The sequence below is a fragment of the Sesamum indicum genome, unplaced genomic scaffold (genome assembly GCF_000512975.1).
Source record: "Sesamum indicum cultivar Zhongzhi No. 13 unplaced genomic scaffold, S_indicum_v1.0 scaffold00139, whole genome shotgun sequence".
NCBI lineage: Eukaryota > Viridiplantae > Streptophyta > Magnoliopsida > Lamiales > Pedaliaceae > Sesamum > Sesamum indicum.
Window position 1 is genome coordinate 297,611 of NW_011628057.1, and position 12,160 is coordinate 309,770.

At 34.1% G+C, this 12,160-nt stretch overlaps 1 pseudogene; it reads right to left on the reverse strand.

The window, feature by feature from the left end:
* Window positions 1-2,496: 2,496 nt before the first annotated feature.
* Window positions 2,497-12,160, reverse strand: part of LOC105179300 — a 15,028-nt pseudogene continuing 5,364 nt past the window's right edge.

A 12,160-nucleotide genomic window follows, 5' to 3' on the forward strand; every position in this document is an offset into this window, starting at 1 on the left:
CCCTACAAATAAAAGTAAATATAACTTAATAATGAAAACAAACTAATAATATATGAGCTAAATCTAATCAAGAAGCATGTCGAATTCCTCAGTAATGTCACCAAACTGTAAGGGCAGCTAAGAGAGATTTTTATCATCATTTTCAATAGACTAAAAAAAATTAGATGCATCCATGTAGGTATTGTCTGAGATTCCAGCCTCAACAAAATTAGTCTCAATTTCTTTACCTTTTGATTTCACAGAAGCCTGGTATAATTTGACTAGATGTTGTGTCATACGACAGGAATGGGACCAATGTCCGAACATCCCACATCTATAGCAAAGATCTCCATTTGTAGTTTTCTCTTGTTGATTCTTTATCTTGCTCCCATTGTTCTTCTGAATATTGGGATTAAATCCATGTATTATGATGATTTCTACGACCATTACCACGATCACGACCACGACCATAATAATGGCCCCATGGTGGGCCATGGTAATGACCACGCCCCTTTCGTGAAGAAGTAGCATTTACTTTAAATTTTTGATGGTCAAATTGGTCCTTTAAACTTTTTCAGAGTTGAAAAAGAGTTTTGACTGTATATTGAGACTTCAAGCTCTCATGAAGATGATGACGAAGCAAAATCATTGCTTTAGCATAGTCTTGCTCAGAAGCACTAGTATTTTCTTTCATTGTTTCTCCCAATTTTGCTACTTGCCAAATGTAGTTCAGCATCGAACCCATGATAAATAGTTTTTTTCAGAAGCATCTAGAGTAAAGAAATTCAATTTTGTGAGATTGGCCATTAAACTACAACAAGTTAATATGCACTTTTAGCATAATATTCAACATATATATAAGTAACATAAAACGTTTTACACATGATATAAAGTAAAAATGACATGAAATATTACTAACATTAAGTTACATATAAATTACCATGTAATTAGTTTGAATTATTATGGCATGCATACATACATGGAATTAAATATATTTAAGTTTGGCTTAAATTCTTATAATGTTACAAATAGCAATTAAATGGTATTCTTGTCAAAATTATTTTCTTAAAAAATAAAAATTTTGTTGCATATAAATATACTAGCAAAACATGCAAAATACAAACCACGATTAAGCGCTACGAAATCCGCCCTCCATACCATGACCTCTCTCTATATAGGAGCCTTACAAGACTTAGACAGCTTCGAGAAGACTCCCGGGCTTGCCTGAGGAGCTATTTCAAATGAGACAGGAATGAAAGCAAGGCGGAGAGGGGGAGGAGAGTTAGTAAAAGCTGCACGGGGCCTATCTGCTGCCTCCACTTCTCCTTAAGGTAGAGTTGAGCTGGGCATATGAAAGAAAACTATGAAGGTAAACTAAGTTAATTAAATTAATTTCAAATTAGTCATATTTTAATAACAATAGCTATACTATGATATCAAAAAAAATTATCACGAATCAAATAAAACAAAGAAGTGTCGGGCTTTTTGATCAAGCCATTATCTCAAAACACTTCAAGTGGTGAGAAACTCAAAAAACATTATACTTATCATCGCTTTAGGGATGATATTGCACATAATTGGTACAAAATATTTTACCAACTATTGGAGATGATTTTAACTCATTACTTACTTTAGGAAGCAATGAAATTTTATAAAATATATCCACTTCAGGGGATGAAATCAAGAAATTATATGCCTACTTCTGGAGGCAATATTAAATATGATAGAACTTTTATATATATATATATATATCCACTTCAGGAGATGTTAAAATGTATATAATATAATTTTATTATGAATAATCAAGAATAAAAGTAACTATGATATTATAGAGGTAAACAAACAAAGAATAAAAATTATACTAGAAAAATTAACATTCTACCTTGATCGAGGGTAACGCCGTGCTGATAACGTGTTATAGAAAAATTCGAAGTTTATTGGCTTATCACTCCTAATAGAATATAAAGAAAACAATATATGTATTTCTCCAAATCACTTTCTTATTCTCTTCCCAAAAGTCCATTTACAAATGAAATATATGGTGATATTTATAGACCACAAAAATTATGGTTACAAAATACACCATAATTATTATAATTACAAATCATAATGGGGGATACAAAAGGGTATTAAAAATGAATATCAAAAGATGTATGCATTCATATATACATATTATATATACTAAATATGTTCTTACTTTTATCATTGTTTTAAAATTTGAAACTGAAATTGAAAACACAACCAAACAAGGCAAAGTCTCACAATCACACAAATATGATAGATACAATCGGTTATGATAGAAACTGTAGCATGATAGTTGGAAGCGAGTAGATATATGTGAGTCCATGCTCATGCAGAAACAAACATCAAGCTCTCACTTTCTTCAAGCCCAAACGCATTCTGTCTGCTGCTACTTCCATACCTTTCAACAAGCCCAAACGCATTCTGTCTGCTGCTACTTCCATACCTTTCAACAACATTGGCAGAGTGAAAAGAAGTGGAAGCACTTGTGGTGCTATTTTCTCTGTAAACTCTCCGAATCTCCCATAAGATTTCTGCACATCTCCTCATAGAAGGTCTTGATAGTCTTGATGGCGAAAGACATTGGCAAGCGAATTTGAGGACCCTTTCAACTGCCTGGATTGAGGCTAAGCTTCTTCTTCATCTTGGATCCATTGCCACGCCGACTTCTCCATCTTTTAGCTTCCTCAGTGCCTGCAAAGGAAGACCACTCTAAGATTTTTCTCATTGCTTTTTTTTTGTTGTTTTCCCCTGATAAGATGGGAGCACAGAAATCTGAAAAGCTATTGCATGCTAATTCAGAAAAATAATGGGTAATCTCTTTCTGTCAATGGTACAATAATTATGAAAAAAAATCATCAAACAACATTCTTCTGGAATAAGTGCATTTTCTATCATTAAATATAGTAACTAATGCGATTTTAACCATCAAACAATCTTAAGGCTGCAATTTTAGTCCTCAAACTTTAATTCTTTTGGCACTTTTGGTCCTTCCATTAACTTTTTCATTACATTTAACGAAAATTTCAATTAATGTGGAAAAAATTACTATTTTGTCCCGATTTTGTGGTGCTTTTCAAGTTGTAATTCAATGCATCCATTTTTTCTATTTTTCTTCAAACTTTAAAAGAGAATAAATCAAAAAAATAAATTTAAGCAACAAATTTTCTAAAATTTATTGACATTTTTTGTTAAGATTATTTAGAAAGTTTGTTGCTTAATTTTATTTTTTTTTTGGTTTATTCTCTTTTGAACTTTTTAGAAAAATAGGAAAAATGGGTGCATTAGATTACAACTTGAAAAACACCACAAAATGAAAGAAAAATAGCAATTTTTTCCACTTTAAATGAAATCATCGTTAGGTTTAACGAAAAAGTTAATGGAAGGACCAAAAGTGCCAAAACAGCTAAAATTTGAGGACAAAAAATACAATCTTAAATTATTTGAAAACTAAAATTGCACTAGTGACTATGTTTGAGGACCAAATATACATTTATCCCACATTCTTGTTTAGACATTGTTTGCACTATCACGAGTATTTCCTGTACATCTTATTCATTTTACGTCAGCAAGGATGCAACATGAAGATTTCAACTATAATAAAGATCAGGTACAATGTGTATAATAAAGAAACAGGAGCAACTGGTTTCTCAACATAAATATAACATGATTTGACTTCAACAATGCAAAGATGAGGAATGAGCTGGGAGATGGAAGTGGTGAATAGCAAAAATGTAAAATGCTTTGTCCCATGCTCTTCTGATCGGCCATTTTTAGCAAGTCCCTTGACCTTTCAGACAAAAAATATAACATCAGGAGAATAACGTTACTGCATATTGTCGTTCATTATTTTGATAGAGCTGCTCGAGTAGCTAAGAGGGAAAATTATCGCTCAAGTGTGAGAAAATCTTGTCACCGCAGAAAGAAAGATAAAGTTAGGAATATTACTTAATTATGAGACATTGATATTCTAGCCTCCTTTTACTCACCCATTGTATTGTAACTCTCTCAACTGCACTTCTCTTGGATTCAATAGGATGTCTTCCTGTCACCATTTCCACGAGCAATACACCAAAGGAGTACACATCACTCTTTTCAGTAAGTTGGTGCATCCTCAGGTATTCAGGGTCCAAGTAGCCAGCAGTTCCTTTAATTTGTATAGAAATATGAGTGGCACTGGGATCCTCTGCTGCTAAATGTGCAAATCCAAAATCAGCCACTTTGGCTCGGAGTTTTTCTGTGATGAGCATGTTTGATGCTTTGATGTCTCTATGAATAATTGGAGGATCTGTGATATGAATAACAATGTTAAACTCCCCGAGTAAAACAGAAATCAAATAGATAAGGACAAGTGGATACTACGACAATCAAATGCATAGCTTAGTTGCATGTTAATCAATTTATATTGATAGGATAAAATAAAGATGATATAGTCTAATTGCCAGATTAAAATGTCGCCATTGCAAACTAATACAGGCTCTGATAGGGCAAATTGCAATTTTCGTCCAGTTTCTTAGGGGCAGTGGCGTTTTCAGTCCAGGTCTTTTCCAAAATAGAATAGTGGAATAATAATTAAAAAATTTTGGCAATTTTAGGACAAATTACCCTAAATCAGCCGGAATTGTGCACGAGGGAGGCATGTGAGCGTCTGAAAGTTGGGGGAAGCTGACGTGTCCGGTGAAACTGCTTATGCGTAAAAAAAAAAAGAGGGGAACATGACGTGGCATCGCTGACGTGGAAAAAAAGCCACGTCAGCTTGCCAACATGAACAGAATTGGAGGGAAAACAGACAGCACGTCTGAAGCACGTGTTGTTGTTGTCTTCTCCCCTCTTTTACAGATTAGGGTAAAGAAAGAGGGGTAAATATTGAAGCCAAATACCTAAACTGTAGAGAAAGAAAAAGATTTAAAAACGCGATTACTGAGTTTTAGCACGAAGGAAAGGAAATTTCACTGCGGTAAAATCAATTGTGGGAAGATGGTCGTCATTCGCACAGACAGGCATTTGAATATGCCACCGCCTACTTATCGTAAGTGGTTTCTCCATTTTATTTTGTTATTTTGCTTGCATTGTGCTTAGTACTCTCAGAATATTATTTAAAGGAATTAAATTTGGTATTGTGAAAAGGGGAAACATGGTCCCCTGAAGATGACTGTTCTTCGTCGTTTTGTGAGTGTATCTATTTCTTTTTTTTCTTTTTGTATTGCTATTTTGTAAAGGGGAGACGTGGTCCCCCATGAAATTACTATTATAATATTGGTGTTGGTATGGTGTGCTGTTATTGCTATGTTGCTTAGGTTTCTTTTTTTTATGCTCTGTTTACAGACCCTGAAAGAGAATCCATAACAGTAGCTGTGTTCTATGGGGGTGAACTTAGAAACATGCCTGTTGCAGCTTGCATTGGTGGGAAATTACAGAAATTTGATTATGTGAATGTGACACATATGAACAGGCAAAATCTTGAACTGTTTGCTGAAAAATGTGGGGTTTCTGGGGAAGGAATCAGGTTTTACATAATTAAAAATCGGGGCTCTAAACTATTTTTTAGTGATGAAGACATACTAGAACAAGCTTTAGATCACATGAAAACCAGAGAATTTACAGTATATATTGAACATACGCCTCTAGAACCTAATGAGGTTGCTGTTGAAACTGGTCCAGTGAGGGGAAAAAGAGTAAAACAAAGGCGAAGGGGAAGGGGAAGGGGAAGGGGAAGGTGATGGAGAAGGAGAAGGGGAAAACTAAAGTAGCGGAGGATGATGACATAGTATTTTTGGGAGTTGTAGGAGGAGGAAATGACATGAATGCTGAAACAAGGGGTGAGGAGGATGATGAAATTAACAATGAAACTGAGGCAGGGGGTGTGGGTATATTTGAAGAAAATATGGAGTTTTTAGATAATGAAAATGATATAGGTATTGCCAGTGGATCAAATGATGCTGAGGAAGACAACTCTGAAAATGAATCAATTGATATGGTGGCTAGTGAGAATGATCTCGATGAGCATAGACAGTCAGATGATGAGGAGAATGGGCCTAATTTTGTTGCATTCAATCTAGATCAAATGTATGATCCTGCACTCGAGTTGGGAATGATCCTACAATGTGGATACATACAAGTTAGTGTATGAACCTGCTATACTACCAATCAGTGGTGAAATGCTGTGGGCTGAGACAGGCTTCATTCCTCCGTTGCCTCCAAACTTTGGACGGGGTCCTGGAAGACCTGCTGGAGCAAGAAATAGAGAGCTTGATGAAGGTAAAGAAAAAGATGGATAGAAAAAGCAGAAGAAACAGATTAAACTCAGAAGGCAACATATCAAACACCACTGCAAGATATGTGGTGAAGAGGGGCATAATGCAAAGGGATGTGTCTTATATAAGGACATGCAAGAACCTGGGCTTGATGAGAGTGAAATGAATGCATTGTTTTCAAAGGTACCTCAATATTCACTTTTATTTCTATACATAATCTGTTGTATACATATAAACTAATGTACTTTTTTGTATATTAATTTTCATTTTCAGGCAGGTTCATCATCCACAAGCACTACAAGGAAGAGGAAACATTATGTCTATGAAGATCCAAATAGGGTAAGTATGCTCACTTTTTTATGGGTGTTTAATCATATTGTACAAATTGGTTGACCGTGTGTTCAATGATATTGAATTAGGTGACTATGCCTACTAGTGATAGTGGAGTAAATGATCAACCACCAATTTTACCTCCAATTGTGGAACAACATGAGCCAATGTAGTATGATGTGGAGCCAAAAATACTGACAGAACCTGGCCGTACACCCACTCCACCATGTGTTCAAGGGCCTACGATGTACGAACAATTGCAGATGGCCAACACAAACATGTCATTCCGACCCCAAGTGACATTGCAACCGAGACTCAACATCAGGGCACTCCTCCAATGACTGGTACTGGTTTCATGCCCTCTTTTTCAAGCAGGCCAACAGCTCCTATTTCTAAGATAATAGTGAAGGAGCATGGGAGAAAGTGGGTTGACATTTCTAGCTAGCCTTTCCAAAGTTCTGAGGACCACGGCCAAAAGTAGTTTTTGTGCACTTGCTTTTGTAAATCAATTTTTGTGTTGTGGTGGTAGGAATGGAGTTTTTGTGGATAGTGTTTGTGAATGGAGATTTTGTGGATAGTGTGTTGTGAATCAGTTTTTGTGAATGGAGTTTTTGTGGATAGTGTTTGTGGATAGCGTTTTTTGGTTGTGCAAGTGTAGTGAAATGTCATGAAGTCAAATACATTGCAATGTAAGAATTTTTGGCAGAAATTATGATTTGCAGAAATTATGAGTTCTGTTTTCTGTTTGCATTGGTTGCATTGTGCAAGTGAAGTGAAATGCCATGAAGCAGGGGTATTTAAGTGTTCTGTTTTTGTTTGCATTGTTGAAGTTTTGGTTTGCAGAAATTTTGCCAGAAAGTATGTATATTATAGTCCAGGTACTTGCAGGAAAAGTAATGTGCAGAAATTTCATTACACATAACCAAATGGTAACATATGAATTTGTAATACAATTAATTGAAAGATAAGACTAAATACTAAATATTAAATACAATACAATACATTAAAACAGGGGAAAATTCCATTACACATAACCAAATGATTACATATGGATTTTGTGATACAAGTACTTCAAAAATACCAAATACAATACATTCAAACACTTGCTAAACATAGTACAATATGAACTAAGTCTAACTATCTTCTTTATCTTCTACACCCTATTAAGCCTAACCATCTTCTTCATCTTCTACACCCTACAATTTTTTTTGTTGCTTCTTCGAACACAATCCAACACTCACCCAAATGCACATTATGCAAACAACCAACAAAACAACTGTCAGTCTCCAAAGTCTTCCATGCCTGAAATTTAGTTTCAAAGTTTGAGCTTCCATTTCATTCTTCTTACGCAATAATCGGGGATAATTGTACTCGCCCTTCTACACATTGGAGGGTCCTCCTAATAAAAAAAACCACACCCACCCATCTACAATCAGTTAAGAAAATAAGAAAAATATAATGAGGAGAAAATTCAGCAAAGTGGAGATGAACAAAAAAGAAAAACAAACTTACATTGTAGTTTTACATGAATGGAATCTCCTTCCAGGATTGATCTCAGTCCATGAGGTCCGAAGCACTGCCCTCTTTCCACAATAGCAATCGACAAGAGATGAAACGCTGCTCATTTCAATTCCTTGCTCAATTTCTCTTTAAATCGTGCCTTGGGAGCGAATTTTTTCTTGCGTGGCAAAGATTGGGGGTAAGCGAACTAGGGTTCTTGCAAAGATTAGGGGTAAGCTGTGAATGCGTTTTGCAAAACAAAAAGAGCGATTTTAATGGGAAAGCTGACGTGGACTTTTTTTCCACGTCAGCTTTGCCACATCATGTTTGCCCCCCTTTTTTTTTTTTTTTTTTTTACACGTAAGCTTGCCCCAATTTTCAGATGCTCACGTGCACAATTCCGGCTGATTTAAGGTAATTTGTTCTAAAATTGCCAATTTTTTTTAATTACTATTCTACTATTCTATTTTTGAAAAGACCTGGACTGGAAACGCCACCACCCCTACGAAACTGGACGAAAATTGCAATTTTCCCGCTCTGATATATAGATTGAAGACATGTGATTTTACCGGTATACGTGTGAAGATAGGTAATGGCATGAGCTATTTCGATTGCAGCCCACTTCCACGTGTCCCTGCAGCAGAAAATGATCAGCTGAGATGTAAAGTGATTTCTATTGTTCAGTGCGCAGCCATTGCCCTTCATTTGGATCAGAACAAACAAAAAGAATAGATTTAATATTCATATTACTGAAATATTTTTGTCAAGCTATCGTCTAAAATCATTTACATGCTACTTGGCTTTAAGTCTGAAAAACAACTGATACCATCATTAGGCTGCTTGGTGAAATGCTGATTAACCTAGCGTCCAAATGTTCACGAAGGCTCCCGTTGCTGACATATTCAACGACAATAAGCCTCTCGTCTTTGTGCTCAAGATACCCATAAAATCTTACCAAACTCAGGTGCTCAATCTTTGATAAGGCAAGTATTTCATTCTTGAACTCTGCTGATAGGCGTTGATCATAAGGTTCCTGTCAACATTATTTTGTCATTTTATCATGTCAAAGGCGTTAGGTAGTGATAAATGATGTGCAAGTTGGCAGCCCACATTTATCTTCCCTCTCACCAACAAATTCATATGACGAAAGTCTATTGAGAGAGACAACACAACAGACGAGTACTAAAAATCAGTCTTGTTGATTTCTTACCTTTTTTGCACGCTTTACTGCAACAAAGGTCCCGTTCTCAAGTCTCCCTTAGTATACAGTTCCGAAACCTCCTTCACCAATCTCATTTGCTGGAGAGAAATTTCCTGTTGCCTTGCGGATTTCTTCAAATGATAAAGTAATTTGGGATAGTGCAGTGTCAATTTCTGGAGATCCGTCATAAGTAAAAACCTCGATATCAATGACTTCCTAATGCCACGAGCAGCAGAAGTATTGAATGAATATGCAATCAGAGACAATCCAATCACTGAATCTCCAAAAACAAAGTTGGAAGCAAATATTACAAGCGTACTTAAGACATGGTGAAATAGGATCAGGGCTGAGAAAAGAAGGTACCATCAGTGAGTCACACGCATTGACTTACAACTTTCTGCAGCTTGATAGTGAATTGTGTTGGAAGGAACTGAATCTCTAACGGACTTGGAATCAGCCTTCTTCTGTTGAAAGAAAATCGCTGCAAAAACATCAACTGCCCTTTTTGCAGAAGTTAAGAGGTATTTCAAGGCATGACTATTGGACTTCTGACGGTTTGTTCCAGCGTTGTTTCCTGTTGTCCGGGCACCAGAATCGCTTTTGAGTTTTCTGATACGACCAGTGCGAATGATCAAAGGGCTTTGTGTTTTGGGATGTTTTGGTACATTTTAGGTTTGTAAAGTGGTAGTATTTGGCAGATTTTTAGCATGGAAAGTTGCACTTTACAGCACATTTTATTAATAATCAAAATCAGTGAATTTGAGTATATTTTCTATTTTTTTGCAATTTAGTGCTTTTGTGCAATTTTAGTTTCCGTTTTTATTACTTTCAGGATTTATGCTTACACATTTAAACACAACATAAATTATAATTACTTGCAAAAAAGGCATATCCATTAGTCCTTTTATATATAATTCACCATTACTGAAAGATCATCTAGTAATATATAAGAACATCCTTTTACACATAATTCACTATTACAATAGCATTCAATATTTGAAGTATTTTGAGATGTTTGTGACATCTTTTGCATTGCTCTCAAGATTAAGTGATGAAAAAAAGATGAAAATATTGTGTGGTGTTTGTGGATGATTTACATATATAAATAGCAAAAAAATATTTTTTTAGCACCCTTTTTTTCCTAAAAGAACTGAACACAAGCCTGGTCTTTGTTTTTGCACGTGACAACTCACAAGCCGTTTTCATTAGTTGTTAACGGAACAGGACTATTTCTGTTAAAAAAATAGGATTTTGGGACTAAAGATGTTGAACACGTAAAGCGTGGGACTGCAAGTGAGAAGGGCCCTATCTAGTGGGACCAAAAGTGCTATTTTGCTCCAGTTCACTAACGGCACATGACTTGTCACGTGCCGTTTCCGTTAGTTGTTAACGAAATAGGACCATTTCTGTTAAAAAAATAGGGTTTTGGGACTAAAGGTGTTGAACACGTAAAGCGTGGGACTGCAAGTGAGAAGAGTTCTATCTAGTGGGACCAAAAGTGATATTTTTCCTTATTTATGAGTCAGATTCTTTAAAATCTCATGTGTATTAATCATGATTATAAGAATTTATTATTTAAATTTTATTTATATTTAAAAAATTAGATTATTTACTACACTATTTTTTATAAAATTTATCTCAAATACAAATTTTCTGTTACTTTTTATAATCATAACATATTTCCAGTTTTAAAAAAAATATATTTAGCAGCCCTTATTTTGTTTTAGTCTGGTCTATATGTTATTGAAAATAAAATTTAATTAAAAAAATAGAGACACATGTTTGATAAAATTTCTATAAAAATTCTATAAACTTTTATTTGAAATATGTTATTTATTATAAATTTATTTTGTATCAAATAGATACCTCTACGAAGAATCTTATATGTGGGTAAATCTGAGTAATATTATAATAATTAATTAAAAGTGATAAATATAAAAATTAACTATAGCACTAATATATGATAGTTATTAAACTTATATGTCCTTTCTTATGTTTGTCACAATTGAAAATATTTTTTGTTGTAGGATTAATTGCTCTAAATTTTTCTATGTTTTCAAAACTCCCCATGCGTTAAAAAAATGAGCAAATTCCATTTTTATTTTTCAAAATGTTGACATGAGGTGTTATAACCATTGAGAAAGGGACGATTCAAATTTTATGTAATTAAAATATACTTTTTACATTTTTATATAATCATACATATACTATAATATATATATATATATATATATATATCAAATGTGCCCATGGGTGGCGAAACTGTTACTCCCAAACTTCTACAGCATATATATATAATTATCTGAGTGACGTCGCCGTCACTCCTCCGTATAAAAGGTGTTAGTGAGCTCGCCCTGCAATAAGGAGGCGGGTAGTGCCCAGTCGCCCCTCGTCGTTGGAAGAAGACCAAAAATAATTATTTTTTAAAAATAATGTAAAGATAATTTATATTTTTTAAATTTTTTATTATTTATAATAAAATATAACTTAAATAATTAATATAAGTTTTTGGTATTTTGATATTTAATTAAAATCTACACCCTTTATTTATTATCTATTTACATAAACCTCGCTTATTTAATTTTTATTTACCTTTTTTACTGAGTCTCCATATAAAATTATATGTTTTAATAATTGTAATGATAAATTATTCAACTAATAATTAATCCAACTTGTATGATTAAAATTACTGATAGTTTATAATATCTCTTTGTGTGAATAACCATTTATTAGTTAAAAATGTCACTTAACTAAAATTTATAGTTATCATTTTGCTATTGATAAATGGTGGGGGAACAAAGTTGGAAAATTTTATCGTCTATTTATTGTTTATATAAAATAAAAATCTTTTCTATTTTATTTATTAATTAGATTC